This window comes from Pseudophryne corroboree, chromosome 1, assembly GCF_028390025.1.
Source record: "Pseudophryne corroboree isolate aPseCor3 chromosome 1, aPseCor3.hap2, whole genome shotgun sequence".
Classification (NCBI taxonomy): Eukaryota; Metazoa; Chordata; class Amphibia; order Anura; family Myobatrachidae; genus Pseudophryne; species Pseudophryne corroboree.
Window position 1 is genome coordinate 586,248,572 of NC_086444.1, and position 21,450 is coordinate 586,270,021.

The 21,450-nt window shown below is 46.3% G+C and overlaps 1 protein-coding gene across 1 annotated transcript in view; it reads right to left on the reverse strand.

Moving 5' to 3' along the window:
- Window positions 1–21,450, reverse strand: part of PLPPR1 (phospholipid phosphatase related 1) — a 236,114-nt gene that overhangs the window by 209,899 nt on the left and 4,765 nt on the right. The window lies entirely within an intron of this gene.

Consider the following 21,450-nt stretch of genomic DNA (forward strand, 5'->3'; position numbering starts at 1 on the left):
ATTTAATTGCCAGGTGGGTCGGGTCGCCGGAGTGTCGAGAAAATCGAACGTGGCGGTAATGATAGAGTGATCTGACCATGGATTGGTGATGATGGAAGAGCTGGATATATGTTTGGAGACCAAGGTGCCGCAGAAGAAGAGATCAATTCGGGAATAAGAGCGGTGTGGAGTTGAAAAGAAAGTGTAGTCACTGGTTGTGGGATTGAGGGCTCGCCAAGCGTCGAAGAGACCGGATTCCCGTACATGTTTGTTTAGAGACCGGGATGAGGCATCACGCTGTAAACGTGACTGGCGGGAAGATTTATCTAGTTGGGTATCCGGGACGGCGTTAAAATCTCCGCCTAGTATTAAGTAGCCCTTTCTAACTTTAGACAGTGTGGAGAAGAAGGAGTGAAAGAAGGACGGTTGCCCAGAATTAGGGGCGTAAACAGTGGCGAATGTACATTCTAAGTGTCCAAGTTTACCCGTTAATATAATGAAATGCCCGTCTTTGTCCATGTGTGAATGGAGTTTTAGAGTTGATCAGAATGGCCACCCCGTTATGTTTTGTCGGACTCGAAGAGTAATAAACCGTCGGGTAGCGTTTGGTAGTAAGGGTTGGATGTGACTGGGCATTAAAATGAGTTTCTTGAATGAATACTATTCCCGCTTTAAGAGTTTGAAGGGAACGAAATAAGGAAGAACGTTTCTGAGGGGTGTTGAGGCCCTTGACGTTCAGAGATGCCACCAATAGGGGCATCGTGAGGTCCAATTAAAGGGAGAAGGAAAAGAGAAAAAAAAAAGGAGAGGGGAGAAGAGAGAACAGGGGAGGGGTCCCAACTCGTCAGAGGAAAGAGGAGAGTAGAGGACAGGCAATCAGGGGAGGGTGATGGATAACGGAGGGGTCCGTGCAAAAGTTCCTCACGTCCAGCAAGAGGAACAGGCACAGAAATTAGGACCAGATGGTCCAGTGTGGGGAAGTACCGGGTGGTAACCGTTCTTCCTTCAAAGAAAGTAGGCGAAGGAGGAATACGTTTACAGGTAGGAGTTCAGCGGTGTGAACTCGTAAATTATATAGAGTGAGTGAGGGGTCGTGTCCCTCCAGTGGTGGGATAAACAGTAAGAGAATTGATAATGGCCAGAAGGTGAAGGTCATGGGGGAGGAGTGATCTAGAATGAATGCAGAAACAGTAAAAGGCACACAATAACAATGGTGAAATATGAGCAGGTCCAACGAGATAGACCAATTAACTGCAGCATTAACGATTATTTCTCAAATATATTATCAAGGAAACTGCTAAACTCCCCGACGAGGCGCGCCAGGTCATACGCCAAAACATAACCAGTATGACCAAGACGCCTTCAGGAAGAAAAGCGAATATCAGCAGGAGAATGCATTGCTTAAGACATGAAAAAACATTTTGAAGGGTAACATAGAACAGTTAGTATATAGCATGCATAAAATGGTAACCGGTAGAGCGAGCCAAAGCGTACAAAACTGGGCAAGGCATAGGCTGGGGCATGTCTACAAAAAGAAAAAAGAAAGTTCAGACATTCGTAGATGCGGGAGTGGTTGGGACGTCTGGTGGTCGGAGGCTGTCGTTGGTGGTGAGTCGGAGTCCTCCAAATGCGTCAGGAAGTCCCTACCCTCTCTCGGGTCTCGGACGATTATCGTTTTTCCGTTGAGGAAGTAGCTTAAAAGGGAACCCCCAGTGGTATCGGATTCCGCGTACACGAAGCGCGGAAGTCATATCTTTAAGCTCTCTCCTTTTGAGCAATGTAGAGGGAGCCAAGTCCTGAAAAAATTGAAGTTTAGCATTTTCGAAAAGTATGTATGGTTTGCTCCTGGTTGGGTTAAGAACCAATTACTTGTCCTTAAAGTTAAGAAAACGCAAAGTGACATCTCTGGGGGGGTCACCATCACGCGGTCTGGGTCGGAGAGCTCTGTGAGCTCTCTCCAAGGGTAGTTCACGAGGCCCCAGGGTCGGCACGACGGTGGAGAACAGCTTGTGTAGATACGCCTCGAGAGACGTGGGGAGAATGGATTCTGGGATATTATGTATGCAAAGGTTATGTCGCCTTTCGCGATTCTCCATATCCTCATTTTTGTCACGTAATTCCGCTATATCCCGGATAAGATGATCTATGTCTCTGATGGTCTCGCTTTGTTCCTTGTGAAGAGTGTCTTGTCGGGCTTCCAATTTGGAGGTTCTAGAGGACAGAGACGTTATGCCTGACTTAATGGAAGCAATCACATTGTCTAACTTGGACTCCAATGATTCTTTGAAGTCCATAATGAGCGATTTTAGGGCTAGGATGTCTTCTTTGGTTGACAGTGCGGGAGATGAGGAGGAGTCCTCTTTATCCGACATCGAGGGGCTAGGGGAGGGGGGACCCGAGTATGAGGATGGTTGTCAGCCTTGTCGGCCCTGGGTACATGTTGGGTTATGTCCGTCCCCGCTCACCTTCTGGTGGCGGCGATGGATTTAGACATAGTAGCGCCACAAAAGGCTGGTCAAGGCGGGATGGGTCAGATAGAGTGTCAGAGCAGCACGCTTTGACGTGCAAGCGGGTTGGCCTGGTAATGAACCACTGGAGGGCTGGGGTGGGGTGCGTTTAGTGAGGCATGGGGCCCGTCAGCAGTAATGTAGAAGGGGTGACGTGGGTCACAGACTTGTGCACGTTGTTATGCGGCTGTGGTCAAGGCGATATCCGAGCAGGCAGGAGAAGCGGTCCCCCCTGCACGGAGAATCAGGCAATATTCAAAGACCCCTTGAGCAGGTAGAGGAATGTTAGTCCCATGAAGTGGAAGGGAAGGAGCAGGGGTCGCTGCGTGGCTCGCTAATCGCCTCTGTGTATTGCAGCCGTGCACTTAGCCCACAACAGTAGGGGACCGCAGGGTCTCAGCTGTGGTCCCTTTAATTGCAGGGCCAGGTTGTGGAGGGGCTTTTGAAAAGTAGAGGAAGAGGGCACAGGGCTAGTGGTGTATGCAGGGGCTGCAGCACAGGTCTCACCTCTGATCTCTACAGCCACAGGCAGCTTCCTTCTCTGTGGAGATTCACACAGCCAGGAGCAGTCCGGCTCCACAGAGGTTGCAGAGAGGTCAAGATGGCCGCCGCCAGCGGGGATCCGGAGGCCGGTCTCGGCAGCGTCAGGGAGATTAGCTGGGGGCAGTCGCCGTCCCGCAGGCTGCCCAGCAGGAGCGCACACAGCAGGTACCGGAGGGGTGCCGCGGCGAGCCAGATTCGAGATCCGAGGACCGGACGGCTCGTGCGGGCGTCCCCGGTGGGCGGCACAAATCGAGGCCGTGGTCTGAGGGGAGCGGGTAGACCACAATCCGCGGGAGCGATGGGTGTGCTCCCCGATTCCGCGGACCTTACCCGTTGGCGGTAGGAGGTACAGGAAGGCGAGGGGACTGAGGGATTGGGGTCTTGGCAGCTGAGGGGAGAAAAAATAGAGGGCTAGAAAGCGGGTGAGAGGGAGAGCCCTGGAAATGTGCTTCCACACGCTTAGGCAGTCAGGCCACGCACCCGCAACTTAATACTATTTTTAATAAATATGCAACCTAACCAAACTGCAGTATTTGGAGACCCAATTGGTGTTTCAAACTAGCAACAACCCCCCAGTTTTGTGGGCCTGATTAATGCTGTATTCATTAACATTACTAATTACCATTGAAAAGATGTATCAATCCTCATCCTGGTCCTCTATGATATCCCCGGACATACAGTTAACCAGAAAAATACAAGTTCATAAACACAAAAATCCTTAAAAGTTTAAGAAATTAAGGACAAACAATAAAAACCACAATATAATTCAGCTGATGATAACAAACTAGTGAGTTAATAGCGACTGAGGTGACCCGTTCCTTAGAAAATAAGTTTATAAAATATTTTTAATAGCCACAATAAAAGCAAATTCCAGAAGTAACCTCTGTGAAGTGGTTTCCCAGCTTTTTTTAGGGGAATCTTTAAGGAATGATACGTCCATATTAAATGATGCCATGTCATTCTTCAGCAAACAACCTTGTATTCCCAACAGCATTAGTTTACTAAAATGACCAATAGTAGTCACAGGGCGGGGTGTATTGCGTGACCGGCAGTCAGGAGACCGTCGGTCAGCATACCGACGCCGTCATCCTGGCACAGGAATGCCGGCATGGGAGGGTGAGCGCAACAAGCCCCTTGCAGGCCCAGTGGCGATCTGCGGTCGCCACGGATTCTACTCCCACTCTATGAACACCCATGAGTGGGAATAGTTCCTTTTGGTCGGCATTCTGTTGGGTAGTGAGGGAGCGGGATGTAGGTGGATGACCACCTGACCACCGGTCACACAACTACATCCCATCACAGGTAACCAGTCTGGTTCCACTGGCATTATGAAAGAAGAAGAAAATGTAGAAACTATCTTATTTTGCCTCTCATGTTTAATCTACAAGTTGCATGAATCCATTTCTGCAAGCAAGCATAAAAGCCCCAGATAGTGTTCACTTATTAGCGTCAGACAAACATTTCTGCAGTTGGTGTTTAAAGACAGACTTAATCTGTGTGTTTGGTCCCATGACAAAACTCAGAATAAATATTCTTTTGCAGTCTCGTTACCATGCTACAGTACGTACACTGTTGTCTTGGCTACAAACATTTCTGAGCATAATAATTTACAGCCAGAGATGTAAAAAAAGGACTCAACATAATTAAGCACAACATTCTCCTATTCCTTAAAGAAACACATTCCTCATGTTTGATATGCACTAAGCTTTATATGAAAGAAAAGATAATAGCTATTCTTGCAGTGTCATGTAAATTTGAGGGTTTTCTGCTGCCGACTGCTTTTAGCTGCCACTCCTTGTCTTGCAAGACGATGAGCTGGTAATTGGAGAGAATGAACTGAAAGATGTGGCCAATTGAATGGGCAGGCTAGCTCACAGTCATTACTGTACCAAGGTGCTTAATAACAAACACGATGCTCGGGAGACAGGAGCAGCAATAGATTGAATCACAGCATAAAAATTGGGAATGATGCATGCCCCTGATGAGGTGCAAACACAAAAGAGTGTGCTATAATCTATTTCTGCAGAACCATGTTTTTGCATAATAAGCAACAATAGTGTTAATTAATAAAACTCAACTACAGTATCAATTTATTAAGGTCCCAATTTTACTGAGTGTGAACACAACAATTGTGATAGTTTTTCAAGCATCAACATATTTAAATAGCAGAAAAGATTGCTTTTCACTACATTACATCAATATAAAGAATATTGCTAATAACTGTAATTAACACAGAACTCCTGGATTGCTGCTAAATGGCAGAGAATGGCCAATGATAAGTAATGGATTGAAATAAAGTCAAAATAAAAGTGACAGCGAATAAAGATTTTTTTTATTTTTTATTTGCCCAATTTATTTCATAATCCGATGCCCAGACTTTGTTTGTATCTCTCCGTATTCAGCCTCCATCTGTTAAATAGTTTTGTGAAGACTACTAAATTAGACTTAATTCTTATCTGATATACACATTTATCAAGGTTTATATATAATGGATTTTAGCCCTAAAGAAATATAAAGGAAACATAAATGAAAGTAATATTTTGCATTTCAGAACTAGTGGGTTCCCAATTGTCTGCTGACTCAGCATACACACTCCAGTAAGTAGCGAACTATGGATTAACAACATGCTGCATCAGCAGAAGTGAGAAGAACCAGTCAGTCCATCATACAGACAATGGGAGAAATGTAATAAGGTGTGAGAATCAGAAAGTGGGAGATTTTGGTAAAATTCTCCTGTTTTTTTTAAAGTAGCAATCATTTACATAGCAAAACCAGGTTGATCTTGCCATGTAAATGATTGCCACTTTAAAAAAACAGGAGAATTTTACCAAAAGCTCTCACTCTCTTATTCTCACACCCTATTACATTTCCCCCCAATGTGTTGTTTATGGACAGCCTCCCCTTAAAACTGGTTATGTTGGAGCCCACTTTTTTATTTTATGAACCATAGTAGTGCCTTAGTTAATGTTTTGCCCCATAGTAGTGCCCTAGTTTATTTTATGCCCCATAGAAGTGCCCTAGTTCACATTATATCACACTGTAGGGCTGCCAGTATACATTATGCAACACAGCATTCCCAATTCACATTATGGCTTACAGTGTCCCCAATTCATATTATGTCATATTACAGTGCCCCCAGTTCATATTATGCCATCTCCAAGTGCCGGTAAAGGGACGACTGGCAATAAGCCATGTCCAGCATGCAGTGTGAACACGGTTTCAAGCTACTAGATGTGACTTTAAGCTGCGTTCAATAACCCGGGTTATTGGTGTGAAAGGGGTATTACCAGTATGTCAGCACCTTAATGTATAAGCAAGACAATTTAATTACAGTGGTGCTTGAAAGTTTGTGAACCTTTTGAAATTTTCTATATTTCTGCTGAAATTTGGCCTAATACTACCTCAGATTTTCACACAAGTCCTAAAAGTAGATAAAGAGATTCAAATCAAACAAATGAGACCAAAAAATTAGACGTGCTCATTTTTATACTGAGGAAAATGATCCAATATCACATATCTGTGGCCAAAAATATGAACCTTTGCTTTCAGTATCTGGTATGGCCCCTTGTGCAGCAATAACTGCATGTAAACATTACTGGTATGAGGATATATGCTGGAATGCAGTGATCCCTTTTCTCCAAACCAATGTTTCTCATTTAATCAAAAAGATCTATTTTGGAATCATCTGTGAAAGAATGTTCCAATAGACGTCTGGCTTGACCAGTTGATCTTTAGCAAACTGCAGATGGGCAGTAATGTTCTTTTTGGAGAACAGCTGCTTTCTCCTTGCAATCCTGCCATGCACACCATTGTTGTTCAGTATCCTCCTGATGGTGGACTCATGAACATTAACATTAGCTAATGTGAGAAAGGCCTTCAGTTGCTTAGAGGTTACTTTGGGTTCCTTTGTGACCTTGCAAACTTTTAGACACCTTGCTTTTGGTGTGATTTTTGTTAGTCCACCACTCCTGCGGAGGGTAATAGTGGTCTGGAATTTCCTCCATTTGTACACAATCTGTCTGACTCTTGGTGGAGTCCAAACTCTTTAGCAATGGTTTTGTAACCTTTTCCAGCCTAATCAGTATCAACAACTCTTCTTCTGAGGTCTTCAGAAATCTTCTTTGTTCGTGGCATGATACACTTCCACAAACATGTGTTGTGAACATCAGACTTTGATAGATCTCTGTTCTTTTAAAAGACAGTTTGTCCACTCACACCTGTCATCCCATAGATTGCAAATACCTGACTTTTTTCACCTTCAAAATATCGTCTAAGCCTAAAGGTTCACTTACTGGCGCCACTCATAGATATGTGATATTGGTTCATTTTCCTCAATAAAAAAAATAGCATGCCTATTTTTTTTTTGTTTCATTTGTTTGATTTGGTTCTCTTTATCTACTTTTAGAACTCGTGTGAAAATCTAAGGTAGCTTTAAGCCAAATTTCAGTAGAAATATAGAAAATTCTGAAGGGTTCACAAACTTTCAAGCACCACTGTGTGTGTCCAAGAAGAATAAATAAACTATTGTAACCTAAGTTTTAACCAGGATACTAGTTAATGCAAAAAATATAGTCCAGATATTCTTTAGTAATATTCCTAACAGCTCCTCCAGTATTAAAATGTTATGTAGCATTCATACAGTATAATCTATAGCAGTGAAATATAGAGGTACTTATTTGGAATGCGCTTTTCTGAGAAGACTTGATATACTCTATTCATGCGCAAAAGTTACATGTTTGTTGGATAATGAGGTAAGTATGGGGCCCACTAATATGTTCTCCTAATAACAGAGGGTTACATTTTTATCTTATGTCATTTTTTTTTTACACACGAACCATGTTCTTTTCACCCACCTGTATCTTCTTAGCAATAAATAAAAGCATACTTATTCACTATTTTGTATATTAACAGTTATTTTATAGCACCTACATTTTATGCAATGGTTAACACGGAGTAAATAATCATTCACATCAGTCCCTGCCACAGTCCTTGCCACTTACACTGTATGTTTCCTGGCTATTACACAGACATTAAGGATAATTTAGTCAAAAGCCAATGGTCATACCATCCCAGAGCCTCAAGGAATCCCATGAAAACACAAGTAACTCAACTCATGACTCAAATTCTGTGATCAATGCTAACCAATGTGTCACTATGATCCCCGGAGCGTTTTTTTTTTTTTTATAACCCCCATGGCCTAGATCCTTTAGTAGTAAATCTAACGGTAGTTCTAACAAGAACAAAAGTAAGATCTACATAGTCAGAATTAAAATTAGTGTTAGCAAAATAAAATGCACTTAAATGTATTCTGTACTCTTCACAGCTTATAGGTTTCATAATGAAAGTGGAAAGACAACCTAGTACTGATCCCATATATATAACACCAATATTTCCCCATTTCAGAAGAATCAAAGCGATAGCATACTGTATGAGCTGGAGCTACTAAAATGTTATGCTGTATTTTAACTAAACCATCAAGAGATCACGCAGATAATTACTTTTATTGTCTAACTCAGTGGTTCTCAAACTGTGTGCCCAGCACTCTGGTGTGTCAGGGCACTTGCAAGAGTGCCTTGGATTGGTGGTCCAGGACCAATTAAAATTATTTATGGTCAATGTAATAGGCAAAACCAGAGCTGGTGGCTGCTGAACATAAATTATGTGGCTAATCAGAAGCAAATTTTGGGCCTAATTCAGACCTGATTGTAGCAGCAAATTCGTTAGCAGATGGGCAAAACCATGTGCACTGCTGGGGGGGGGGGGCAGACATAACATGTGCAGAGAGAGTTAGATTTGGGTGTGGTGTGTTCAAACTGAAATCTAAATTGCAGTGTAAAAATAAAGCAGCCAGTATTTACCCTGCACAGAAACAATATAACCCACCCACATCTAACTTTATCTGAAAATGTTATATCTGCCCCCCCCCCCCCCTCATCCCTGCAGTTCACATGGCTTTGCCCATCTGCTAACAAATTTGCTACTGCGATCAGGTCTGAATTAGGCCCAAAATTTGCTTCTGATTAGCCACATAATTCATGTTCAGCAGCCAGCCTTGCATGTTTATGTTTCATGCAAGGTTGGCAAATAATGTTAATAAATTATCACTATTGTGTCCTGCCCTTTGGAAACTTTCAAATCTCTCCAATTTCTTCATTAAAGAATTCAGCAGGTCAAAGTGACACTGCAATTTAGAAGCTCTCACTTGCAGTATGCGAAGGGAGATGGCATAGGGCAGACTAGATTGGCTAAGTTGTTCTTATCTGCCATCAAATTCTATGTTTCTAAATACACGCTGACACTCATTTTTGAAAATCCGACACCTGATATATTCCGACTGAGATAGTAACACCTTTGCTTTTTTATGGTTCAATGTACACAAACTTTGTTTGATGTACAAAATGATAAAAATATTATATAAAATTACCTTTAAGCTGTGTGTATAAAGTGTATATGATACATAAATAAATTGCATGCTTGGACTTGGGTCAAATCTTCATGATATCTCATTATGGTATGCAAATAATCCAAAATATGGTAAAATCCAAAATACCTCCGGTCCTAAGCATTTTGGATATGAGAGACCTAACCTTTATCATAAAATTGTGTCCATCTCATTTTGTTATATCGCATTTAAGAACAATACACATTGATCTTTTTAAAAGGAAAAATAAAAAAGAACAAATGTTGCCCCTTCCCCTAAATCACACACAGCCATCATCACACAAGCTTCTGAAATCAGCTGTGTGGTCACCAAATCTGAATGGCTGTAAAATGTCTACTTTTTTATGTCACCATCTGTAAAACATACGGTACCGGTTTTAAAAATGTTTTGCCCTATTATACAACATAAAGAAAATACTTTTACTTAACAGTTGTTAGGGCTAGTGAGGTAAATTACTAATAATAACAGAAAGTAAAAGGCAAATACGGATATTTGACAGCAATCTGCCCCATAAGATCAGTGATTTGAACCCAGAGCTCCTTCTATGTCCAGGGCTAGATTAACAATGGGACGGGTGGAGCTGCAGCTCCAGGCCCTCCATGGATAAAGGCCCACACCATCCAGGGATGGTCTGGATTGAAGAGGAGGGGCAGCTGCCAATACAAGCTTTTTGGGCTGCTATTGCAGCAGGAATCAGGACTGTCAGACGTGTATGATCCAGAGAGTAGCACAAGGCTACATGCTGCTGCCAGAAGGAAAGAAGGAGGTGCTGCAGATCCCTGGCAAGCAAGAAATACTGTTCTTTGCTGTTTGTAAGGTAAGGGATCTGTAAATTGTATTCAAGACTTAGCAAAAACATGTGTCAACAAGCAATAAAACAATAAAAATTGTGTTACAAACAAATAAAAGCACTAAAATTAGTAGCTGACAAGCGAAAATGTTATAGGACTTTTCTGATATTTTCTGCGCCTCTATGAAGTCAGGTTAGTATGGGAATACATTGTTTGTGGCTGGAAAACCTCCTTACCATAAACCTGCCCCGTTGCTTCCCTCTGGAGTTTCTGTAGCAATGGTGGTCTCTTCTCCCTGCCGATGTCTCCAATCTCTGTGCTCCATGCTTGGATGGAGCCTGGGGATGTCAGATTAAAGTCAGTATTGAGGGTATTCAAACGAGAAAAACTTTTGAAATCTCCACAGCGCTGTCACTCCAAATAAAGTCTCACTTCTTATTCCTTTTATATATGTTAATTGATTAATTAAAACTTGCACCAAAATTCTTCAGTCAGATCCATAAAAGTCCCAAGGAAACTTGATAAAAATCACCATCTTTTATTTAAAACACACACTATTGTCTGAACACGGAGCAAAATCCAGACACATTTCACAGGTAGTGCAGTGCAGCTATACGGAGAGATTTTCTGCTCACCGGACCTCCCAGACGGTAAGGATTTTTCTATATAGCGGTACCCACTCTATCGGGACTTTAGCTACCCGATGATATCCAAGATAGCTAAAGTCCCGATAGAGTGGGTACCGCTATATAGAAAAATCCTTACCGTCTGGGAGGTCCGGTGAGCAGAACATCTCTCCGTATAGCTGCACTGCACTACCTGTCAAATGTGTCTGGATTTTGCTCCGTGTTCAGACAATAGTGTGTGTTTTAAATAAAAGATGGTGATTTTTATCAAGTTTCCTTGGGACTTTAATGGATCTGACTGAAGAATTTTGGTGCAAGTTTTAATTAATCAATTAACATATATAAAAGGAATAAGAAGTGAGACTTTATTTGGAGTGACAGCGCTGTGGAGATTTCAAAAGTTTTTCTCGTTTGCATATGTTCTACAGCTGATGGGCTGATCAGCATTTTGAAATTACAGCTGCAGTACACTGGGAGCGCTTGAGAAGGGATCTTTGCTTTGTTTGTGTTGTATATTGAGGGTATTCAGTCTGCTAAACTAGTTAAATCCAACGCATTTTGTATTTGGTGTACTGTAATAAGAAGGTGAGTGTGTGTGGAATTAGGGTATAAGAGGGGGTGAAACTGAGGTACTGGGAGAAATTATGGTAGGGGAGAAAATATGGTAGGGCAGAACTGAATAGGGAAGCTGGGAGAAGTCAAGGGCATGAGTGGATCTTTTTGAAGTGTGAGGGAAGTGGTATTAGGTGTGGGGGAGTAATCTGACATTAGGTGTGATGGGGCAATGTGAGCTGTGATAGGGCAGTGTGAGCTGTGGAGGGGGGAAGACTGAAGTATGATGTTGCAGTGTGAGCTTTGAGAGTAGGGAGTAAGGTTCAGGTTACCCTGGGTAAGTAACAGTGAGATGCAGTGGGGTACTGTGGACTGTGATGGGATATATTGAGCTGCGGGTGAACAGTGAGATATGATGGGACAGTGTGAGCTGTAGGGAGGGGGGACGCTGTTGTGTGAGCAGTGAGGTATGATGGTGGCAGTGTGAGCTGTGAGCAGATTGAGCTGCAGGTTGTGCAATGAAGTGTGATAGGGGCAGTTTGAGCTGTGGTGGGAAGTGAGCTACATTATGAGCAGTGAGATGTGATGGGACAGTGGAAGCTGTCGGGGGAGTGAGCTCAGTGGCATAGAATCAGCCCTCGCAGACCCTGCAGTGGTTTAGGGGCGCCGTGCTGATGCTTCTGTCAGTGTTTATGCAGATTCCATGTGGTCTAGCCGTCTGCATGGAATCTGCTGAACCCCTGGCAACAAGCATGAAACTTGCAGGTTTGAGGGTTCGGCAAGACCATTAGTGGGTCTCAGCCTTAGGAGAATGACTGAGACCCGCTAGTAGTCTTGCCAAACCCTCGAACCTTAATACTGTATTTTGCTTTCAGGCGCACCTCCAACCAGGTTTATCCATTTTAGTTTTTATACTAAGTTAATTTCCTCTTCACATCAGTTGGTTATTTAATATCACTCTCAATACATACCTGTGCATAGTCTTTTAGGTCAAGTACCTCCCCCACAATTGTACAACAAGCATGAAACCCCTGGCAACGAGCATGGAACCCAGAGTACGAAACCCCTGGCAATGAGCATGGAACCCAGAGTACGAAACCCCTGGCAATGAGCATGGAACCCAGAGCATGAAACCCCTGACAATGAGCAGGCAATTTAAAAGTAATTAGAAGCTTTACTGTGGGACATAATTTGTAAGGGGCATTACAGTTTGTGGCATATGTGTAATAGGCATTACAGTGTGTGGCATACTGTATAAGGGGCATTACGATGTGTGGCATAATGTGTAATGGGCATTACAGTGTGTGGCATATTGTGTAATGGGTATTATGGTGTGTGGCATAATGTGTAAAGGGCATTAGGGTGTGTGGCATATTGTGAAATGGGCATTAAGGTGTGTGGCATATTGTTTAATGGGCATTATGGTGTGTGGCATGATGTATCATGGGCATCACGTTGTGTGCCATAATGTATAATGGGCATTACCATGTGTGGCATGTGTACTGGGCATTATGGTGTGTAGCATAACGTGTAATGGGCATTCTGGTGTGTGGCATGATGTGTCATGGGCATCACGTTGTGTGCCATAATGTATAATGGGCATTCCCATGTGTGGCATGTGTACTCGGCATTATGGTGTATGGCATAACGTGTAATGGAAATTGACTAGAAAAGGCCCTGTTTGTTTTCCAAAATGCCATGGGCGGAGGGGGTGCCAGAAACTTTTTTGACAGGGGGGCAAAATTTATAGTTACACCACCAAGTGAGCAGTGAAGTGTGATGGGGACAGTGTGAGCTGAGAGTGGAACGAGCTTTGAGCTGTGACGGGACAGTATGAGCTGTGGTGGGGAGTGAGCTGCAGGCTGAGAAGTGAGGTACAGTATGATGGGGGCAGTATGAGCTGTGTAGGAGAGTGAACTGCAGGGTGAGCAGTGAGGTGTGGGGAGTGAGCAGTGAGTTGTGTTAGGGTAGTGTCAGCTGTAGGGTTAGCAGTGAGGTGTAATGGAGCAGTATGAGGTGTGGGGGGAGTGAGCTGTGGGGTGAGAAGTGAGGTTTCATACGGCATTGTGAACTGTGGTAGTGAGTGAGCTAGTGAGCTACAGGGTGAGCATTGAGGTGTAATGGGGCAGTGAGAGACGTGGAGAGGAGTGAGCAGTGAGATGAGTACTTAGGTGTGATGGATGGAACAGTGTGAGCTGAGAGTGAATGACCTGTGAGGTATGAAGGCTCAGTGTGAGCTGTGGTGGAGGTGAGCTGTGGGCTGAGCAGTGAGGTGTAATGGGTCAGTGTGAGCTGTAGTGGGCAGTGAGCTGCGGGCTGAGTAATGAGGTGTAATGGGTCAGTGTGAGCTGTGGTGGAGGTGAGCTGTGGGCTGAGCAGTGAGGTGTGATGGGTCAGTGTGAGCTGTGGTGGAGGTGAGCTGTGGGCTGAGCAGTGAGGTAGATGAGGCAGTGTGAGCTGTAGTGGGCAGTGAGCTGCGGGCTGAGTAATGAGGTGTAATGGGTCAGTGTGAGCTGTGGTGGAGGTGAGCTGTGGGCTGAGCAGTGAGGTGTGATGGGTCAGTGTGAGCTGTGGTGGAGGTGAGCTGTGGGCTGAGCAGTGAGGTAGATGAGGCAGTGTGAGCTGTAGCGGGGAGTGAGCTGCGGGCTGAGTAATGAGGTGTAATGGGTCAGTGTGAGCTGTGGTGGAGGTGAGCTGTGGGCTGAGCAGTGAGGTGTGATGGGTCAGTGTGAGCTGTGGTGGAGGTGAGCTGTGGGCTGAGCAGTGAGGTAGATGAGGCAGTGTGAGCTGTAGTGGGCAGTGAGCTGCGGGCTGAGTAGTGAGGTGTAATGGGTCAGTGTGAGCTGTGGTGGAGGTTAGCTGTGGGCTGAGCAGTGAGGTGTGATGGGGCAGTGTGAGCTGTGGTGGAGGTGACCTGTGGGCTGAGCAGTGAGGTAGATGGGGCAGTGTGAGCTGTAGCGGGGAGTGAGCTGCGGGCTGAGTAATGAGGTGTAATGGGGCAGTGTGAGCTGTAGTGGGCAGTGAGCTGCGGGCTGAGTAATGAGGTGTAATGGGTCAGTGTGAGCTGTGGTGGAGGTGAGCTGTGTGCTGAGCAGTGAGGTGTGATGGGCCAGTGTGAGCTGTGGTGGAGGTGAGCTGTGGGCTGAGCAGTGAGGTAGATGGGGCAGTGTGAGCTGTGGTGGAGGTGAGCTGTGGGCTGAGCAGTGAGGTAGATGAGGCAGTGTGAGCTGTAGTGGGCAGTGAGCTGCGGGCTGAGTAGTGAGGTGTAATGGGTCAGTGTGAGCTGTGGTGGAGGTTAGCTGTGGGCTGAGCAGTGAGGTGTGATGGGGCAGTGTGAGCTGTGGTGGAGGTGACCTGTGGGCTGAGCAGTGAGGTAGATGGGGCAGTGTGAGCTGTAGCGGGGAGTGAGCTGCGGGCTGAGTAATGAGGTGTAATGGGGCAGTGTGAGCTGTGGTGGAGGTGAGCTGTGTGCTGAGCAGTGAGGTAGATGGGGCAGTGTGAGCAGTAGCAGGAATTGAGCTGCGGGCTGAGTAGTGAGGTGTAATGGGTCAGTGTGAGCTGTGGTGGAGGTTAGCTGTGGGCTGAGCAGTGAGGTAGATAGGGCAGTGTGAGCTGTGGTGGAGGTGAGCTGTGTGCTGATCAGTGAGGTAGATGGGGCAGTGTGAGCTGTAGCAGGAATTGAGCTGCGGGCTGAGTAGTGAGGTGTAATGGGTCAGTGTGAGCTGTGGTGGAGGTTAGCTGTGGGCTGAGCAGTGAGGTGTGATGGGGCAGTGTGAGCTGTGGTGGAGGTGAGCTGTGTGCTGATCAGTGAGGTAGATGGGGCAGTGTGAGCTGTAGCAGGAATTGAGCTGCGGGCTGAGTAGTGAGGTGTAATGGGTCAGTGTGAGCTGTGGTGGAGGTTAGCTGTGGGCTGAGCAGTGAGGTGTGATGGGGCAGTGTGAGCTGTGGTGGAGGTGACCTGTGGGCTGAGCAGTGAGGTAGATGGGGCAGTGTGAGCTGTAGCGGGGAGTGAGCTGCGGGCTGAGTAATGAGGTGTGATGGGTCAGTGTGAGCTGTGGTGGAGGTGAGCTGTGTGCTGAGCAGTGAGGTAGATGGGGCAGTGTGAGCTGTAGCGGGGAGTGAGCTGCGGGCTGAGTAATGAGGTGTAATGGGGCAGTGTGAGCTGTAGTGGGCAGTGAGCTGCGGGCTGAGTAATGAGGTGTAATGGGTCAGTGTGAGCTGTGGTGGAGGTGAGCTGTGTGCTGAGCAGTGAGGTGTGATGGGTCAGTGTGAGCTGTGGTGGAGGTGAGCTGTGGGCTGAGCAGTGAGGTAGATGGGGCAGTGTGAGCTGTGGTGGAGGTGAGCTGTGTGCTGAGCAGTGAGGTAGATGGGGCAGTGTGAGCAGTAGCAGGAATTGAGCTGCGGGCTGAGTAGTGAGGTGTAATGGGTCAGTGTGAGCTGTGGTGGAGGTTAGCTGTGTGCTGATCAGTGAGGTAGATAGGGCAGTGTGAGCTGTAGCAGGAATTGAGCTGCGGGCTGAGTAGTGAGGTGTAATGGGTCAGTGTGAGCTGTGGTGGAGGTTAGCTGTGGGCTGAGCAGTGAGGTGTGATGGGGCAGTGTGAGCTGTGGTGGAGGTGAGCTGTGTGCTGATCAGTGAGGTAGATGGGGCAGTGTGAGCTGTAGCAGGAATTGAGCTGCGGGCTGAGTAGTGAGGTGTAATGGGTCAGTGTGAGCTGTGGTGGAGGTTAGCTGTGGGCTGAGCAGTGAGGTGTGATGGGGCAGTGTGAGCTGTGGTGGAGGTGACCTGTGGGCTGAGCAGTGAGGTAGATGGGGCAGTGTGAGCTGTAGCGGGGAGTGAGCTGCGGACTGAGTAATGAGGTGTAATGGGGCAGTGTGAGCTGTGGTGGAGGTTAGCTGTGGGCTGAGCAGTGAGGTGTGATGGGGCAGTGTGAGCTGTGGTGGAGGTGACCTGTGGGCTGAGCAGTGAGGTAGATGGGGCAGTGTGAGCTGTAGCGGGGAGTGAGCTGCGGGCTGAGTAATGAGGTGTAATGGGGCAGTGTGAGCTGTAGTGGGCAGTGAGCTGCGGGCTGAGTAATGAGGTGTAATGGGTCAGTGTGAGCTGTGGTGGAGGTGAGCTGTGTGCTGAGCAGTGAGGTGTGATGGGTCAGTGTGAGCTGTGGTGGAGGTGAGCTGTGGGCTGAGCAGTGAGGTAGATAGGGCAGTGTGAGCTGTGGTGGAGGTGAGCTGTGTGCTGAGCAGTGAGGTAGATGGGGCAGTGTGAGCAGTAGCAGGAATTGAGCTGCGGGCTGAGTAGTGAGGTGTAATGGGGCAGTGTGAGCTGTAGTGGGCAGTGAGCTGCGGGCTGAGTAATGAGGTGTAATGGGTCAGTGTGAGCTGTGGTGGAGGTTAGCTGTGTGCTGATTAGTGAGGTAGATAGGGCAGTGTGAGCTGTAGCAGGAATTGAGCTGCGGGCTGAGTAGTGAGGTGTAATGGGTCAGTGTGAGCTGTGGTGGAGGTTAGCTGTGGGCTGAGCAGTGAGGTGTGATGGGGCAGTGTGAGCTGTGGTGGAGGTGACCTGTGGGCTGAGCAGTGAGGTAGATGGGGCAGTGTGAGCTGTAGCGGGGAGTGAGCTGCGGACTGAGTAATGAGGTGTAATGGGGCAGTGTGAGCTGTGGTGGAGGTGAGCTGCGGGCTGAGCAGTGAGGTGTGATGGCAGCAGTGTGAGCTGTGGTGGAGGTGAGCTGCGGGCCAAGCAGTGAGGTGTGAAGGGGCAGTGTGAGATGTGGTGGGGAGTGAGCTGCGGGCTGAGCAGTGAGGTGTGATGGGGCAGTGTGAGCTGTGGTGGAGGTGAGCTGCGGGCTGAGTAGTGAGGTGTAATGGGTCAGTGTGAGCTGTAGTGGAGGTGAGCTGTGTGCTGAGCAGTGAGGTAGATGAGGCAGTGTGAGCTGTAGCGGGGAGTGAGCTGCGGGCTGAGTAATGAGGTGTAATGGGGCAGTGTGAGCTGTGGTGGAGGTGAGCTGTGGGCTGAGCAGTGAGGTTGATGGGGCAGTGTGAGCTGTAGCAGGAATTGAGCTGCAGGCTGAGTAGTGAGGTGTAATGGGTCAGTGTGAGCTGTGGTGGAGGTTAGCTGTGGGCTGAGCAGTGAGGTGTGATGGGGCAGTGTGAGCTGTGGTGGAGGTGACCTGTGGGCTGAGCAGTGAGGTAGATGAGGCAGTGTGAGCTGTAGCGGGGAGTGAGCTGCGGGCTGAGTAATGAGGTGTAATGGGGCAGTGTGAGCTGTAGTGGGCAGTGAGCTGCGGGCTGAGTAATGAGGTGTAATGGGTCAGTGTGAGCTGTGGTGGAGGTGAGCTGTGTGCTGATCAGTGAGGTAGATGGGGCAGTGTGAGCTGTAGCAGGAATTGAGCTGCGGGCTGAGTAGTGAGGTGTAATGGGTCAGTGTGAGCTGTGGTGGAGGTTAGCTGTGGGCTGAGCAGTGAGGTGTGATGGGGCAGTGTGAGCTGTGGTGGAGGTGACCTGTGGGCTGAGCAGTGAGGTAGATGGGGCAGTGTGAGCTGTAGCGGGGAGTGAGCTGCGGACTGAGTAATGAGGTGTAATGGGGCAGTGTGAGCTGTGGTGGAGGTGAGCTGCGGGCTGAGCAGTGAGGTGTAATGGGGCAGTGTGAGCTGTGGTGGAGGTGAGCTGCGGGCCAAGCAGTGAGGTGTGAAGGGGCAGTGTGAGATGTGGTGGGGAGTGAGCTGCGGGCTGAGCAGTGAGATAGATGGGGCAGTGTGAGCTGTGATGGAGGTGAGCTGCGGGCTGAGCAGTGAGGTGTGATGGGGCAGTGTGAGCTGTGGTGGAGGTGAGCTGCGGGCTGAGTAGTGAGGTGTAATGGGTCAGTGTGAGCTGTGGTGGAGGTGAGCTGTGTGCTGAGCAGTGAGGTAGATGAGGCAGTGTGAGCTGTAGCGGGGAGTGAGCTGCGGGCTGAGTAATGAGGTGTAATGGGGCAGTGTGAGCTGTGGTGGAGGTGAGCTGTGGACTGAGCAGTGAGGTAGATGGGGCAGTGTGAGCTGTAGCAGGAATTGAGCTGCGGGCTGAGTAGTGAGGTGTAATGGGGCAGTGTAAGCTGTGGTGGAGGTGAGCTGCAGGCTGAGCAGTGAGGTGTGATGGGGGCAGTAAGAGCTGTGGTGGAGGTGAGCTGCGGGCTGAGCAGTGAGGTGTGAATTGTGATGGGGACAGTGTAAACTGTTGGGGGCAGTGAGCTACTTGTCTTCTTCATGGTCCTGACAGAAAACTGCCCTGCTACGACACTGAGTAATGTGACTGCAGGGAGGGGGGGGGGTCATTATTTTATTTCATTTTTGGGGACGGTGGTCTGGCTCTGGCATTTTTCATTTAGAAATATTTGTAAAGCCCTACTTTATACACATAGCCTGAAGGCAGGGCCGTAACTACGTGTGTGCGGAGTAGGGGTGCTGTTGGCAGCACTTGTCAATTATGGATTATCTAATTACTTTCACTTGCAGCTTCCCCCCTTTTTGACACATTTAATTGTACTCATCTCAGGGAGTAAATTAACACTGTCGCCGTAAATGTCTCCATGGTTTTATTCTGATTTTATACAAAGGTTTAACAAAGTACTGTATAATTTCTCTAGGCAACCAGCTACAGAACAGATATCATTTTCAAGACATATTTAAAACCCCCAAAGATAAAAGCTCCCTACATGATAAGGCAGTATTAGCTATTAGTCATTGATCCCTTGGAAAAGTCTATACACATTAACATTATAGAAAACAGATGACAGACTATGCACACTGTTCCATCTAATGTGCTTAGACCCTTGTTTCTACATAGGGATCAATAATCCTAACAACTAGTTTGGCAACCACTGTATTCACTACACAGCACAGACCTGCAATGAACAATGGTGGTTGTTTGCATACCACAGATAATAGATAGATAGATAGATAGATAGATAGATAGATAGATAGATAGATAGATAGATAGATAGATAGATAGATAGATAGGCTGGTCATACACTAGGTCGATATCGTGTACAAATACACAATTTCGACGCCTCATACGATGCATTGTGTGCACATCGCACATGTTTTGGGTACGATTACGATGCGATGCGCGGTAACGCGGGTCGAAGGTTGCAGCCTCTGATCATATGTGCAGTCCATATTATCATGCACATTATACCATGTTTTATGCACATACGATGCATCGTACGATTTTGAAAAACATTTCCCTGGACTTGTTTTTTTGTGAGGCACACAATCGATCGTTTAACAACAGGTCGTTAGCACTTCATGTGTCATGCGTGTGCCCGAGATGGGATACGGTCATTAGGTCGACAAGACTTAGGTCCACAGTCATTGGGTCGACAACTATTGGTCGACATACATTAGGTCAACAAGGTGATTAGGTCGACGTGTACTAGATCGACACGGAAAAAGGTCGACATGAGCTTTTCCCTTTTTTTTTACTTTTTCATACTTTGCGATCCACACGGTGCTCTAATTGGTGTTCCTGTCACTTTACGAAGAAAACTACACCAAAAAAGTTTAAAAAAATCATGTCGACTTTTTTCCATGTCGACCTACTGACCATGTCGACCTAATAACTGTCGACCTAAGTCTTGTCAACCTAATGATCCATACCCATCCGGGACTGCCAGGGAGCTGCCAGGGTGTTCAAGGGAAATCGTGATATGACTCACATCGGATGCTGGTCGTCCTGATGTATGACCAACATTAGATAGATAGATAGATAGATAGATAGATAGATAGATAGATAGATAGATAGATAGATAGATAGATAGATAGATAGATAGATAGATAGATAGATAGATAGATAGATAGATAGACAGACAGATGTCAGGTAACTGTACTAAGCTTTTGTGTGTCATGATGACCACCTGACTGCTGAAGGCTGTCTTGAAGCGTTAATAGTGTTCAATAAGAAAACATATAATAGACATAAGCATATACTGTACCAGAAGTGCACAAATGGAAATACAGGTTAGAAACTACATTATAAATGTAATGAATAAAGCCACTAACTTGCAGGATTCTTTAGTGTGTAGGATAATGTTTACAGTGCTTTACAACCTTACCTTTCTGTCTTTTTTAGAAAAAAAATATTTGAAACAATTCTATCAAGATTATGTTTTACTGAGAAGTTTCATAACTGAACACAATGTTCTCTGTTATCAGGAGGAACTTACATAGCTGATCTGATAATACTGTACTGTATATAGCCCATAATAGAAACAAGAAAAGGGCACTCAGCTGCACAATAACCCTTGCCCAATGAAGGGTTTCTTATAAAAAAAAAAGTGTGCGTGCTCCCAATTAAGCAATGCTTCTGTCACTCACACTTAATATGTCCCTTAGTGACATACAGTATTTGATAAATGTGACACAGTTCTTGGAGGAAGAGCAATATTCTCTTTTCATAGTCATTTATTCATTGTTTATTTCCCACTGGGATAATGCTATATGTCCCTTATTTGGTTTGAAATGTGTTTTTCACTGCTCACATTACTCCTCTGACTGCAGTACCTACAGTTGTGTTTATACGCTGGTCCCCTGTAAGTGTGTTGGAGAGGCTGTGCTGGAAACCCATCCATGCTACTAGATGTGGAGGAGGAGGCATAACAAAGTTATTAGATGTAATGTTATATTTCCATTGTACTTCCTTATGTTTATGTTAGGGATATTGGGCCTAATTCAGAGCTGATTGCTAGCAAGTGATTTTTGCACTGCTGCGATCAGATAGTCGCCGCCTACAGGAGGAGTGTATTTTAGTTGTGCAAGTGTGCAAACGCATGTGTAGCAGAACTGTACAAACTGATTTTGTGCAGTCTTCTGCGTAGCCCAGGACTTAGCCGCTGCGATCACATCAGCCTGTCCGGGACCAGAATTGACATCAGGAACCCTCCCTGCAAACGTATGGACACGCCTGCATTTTTCCAACAAATCACTGAAAACGGTCAGTTGACACACACAAATGCCCTCTTCCTGTTTATCTCCTTGCGTACGCCT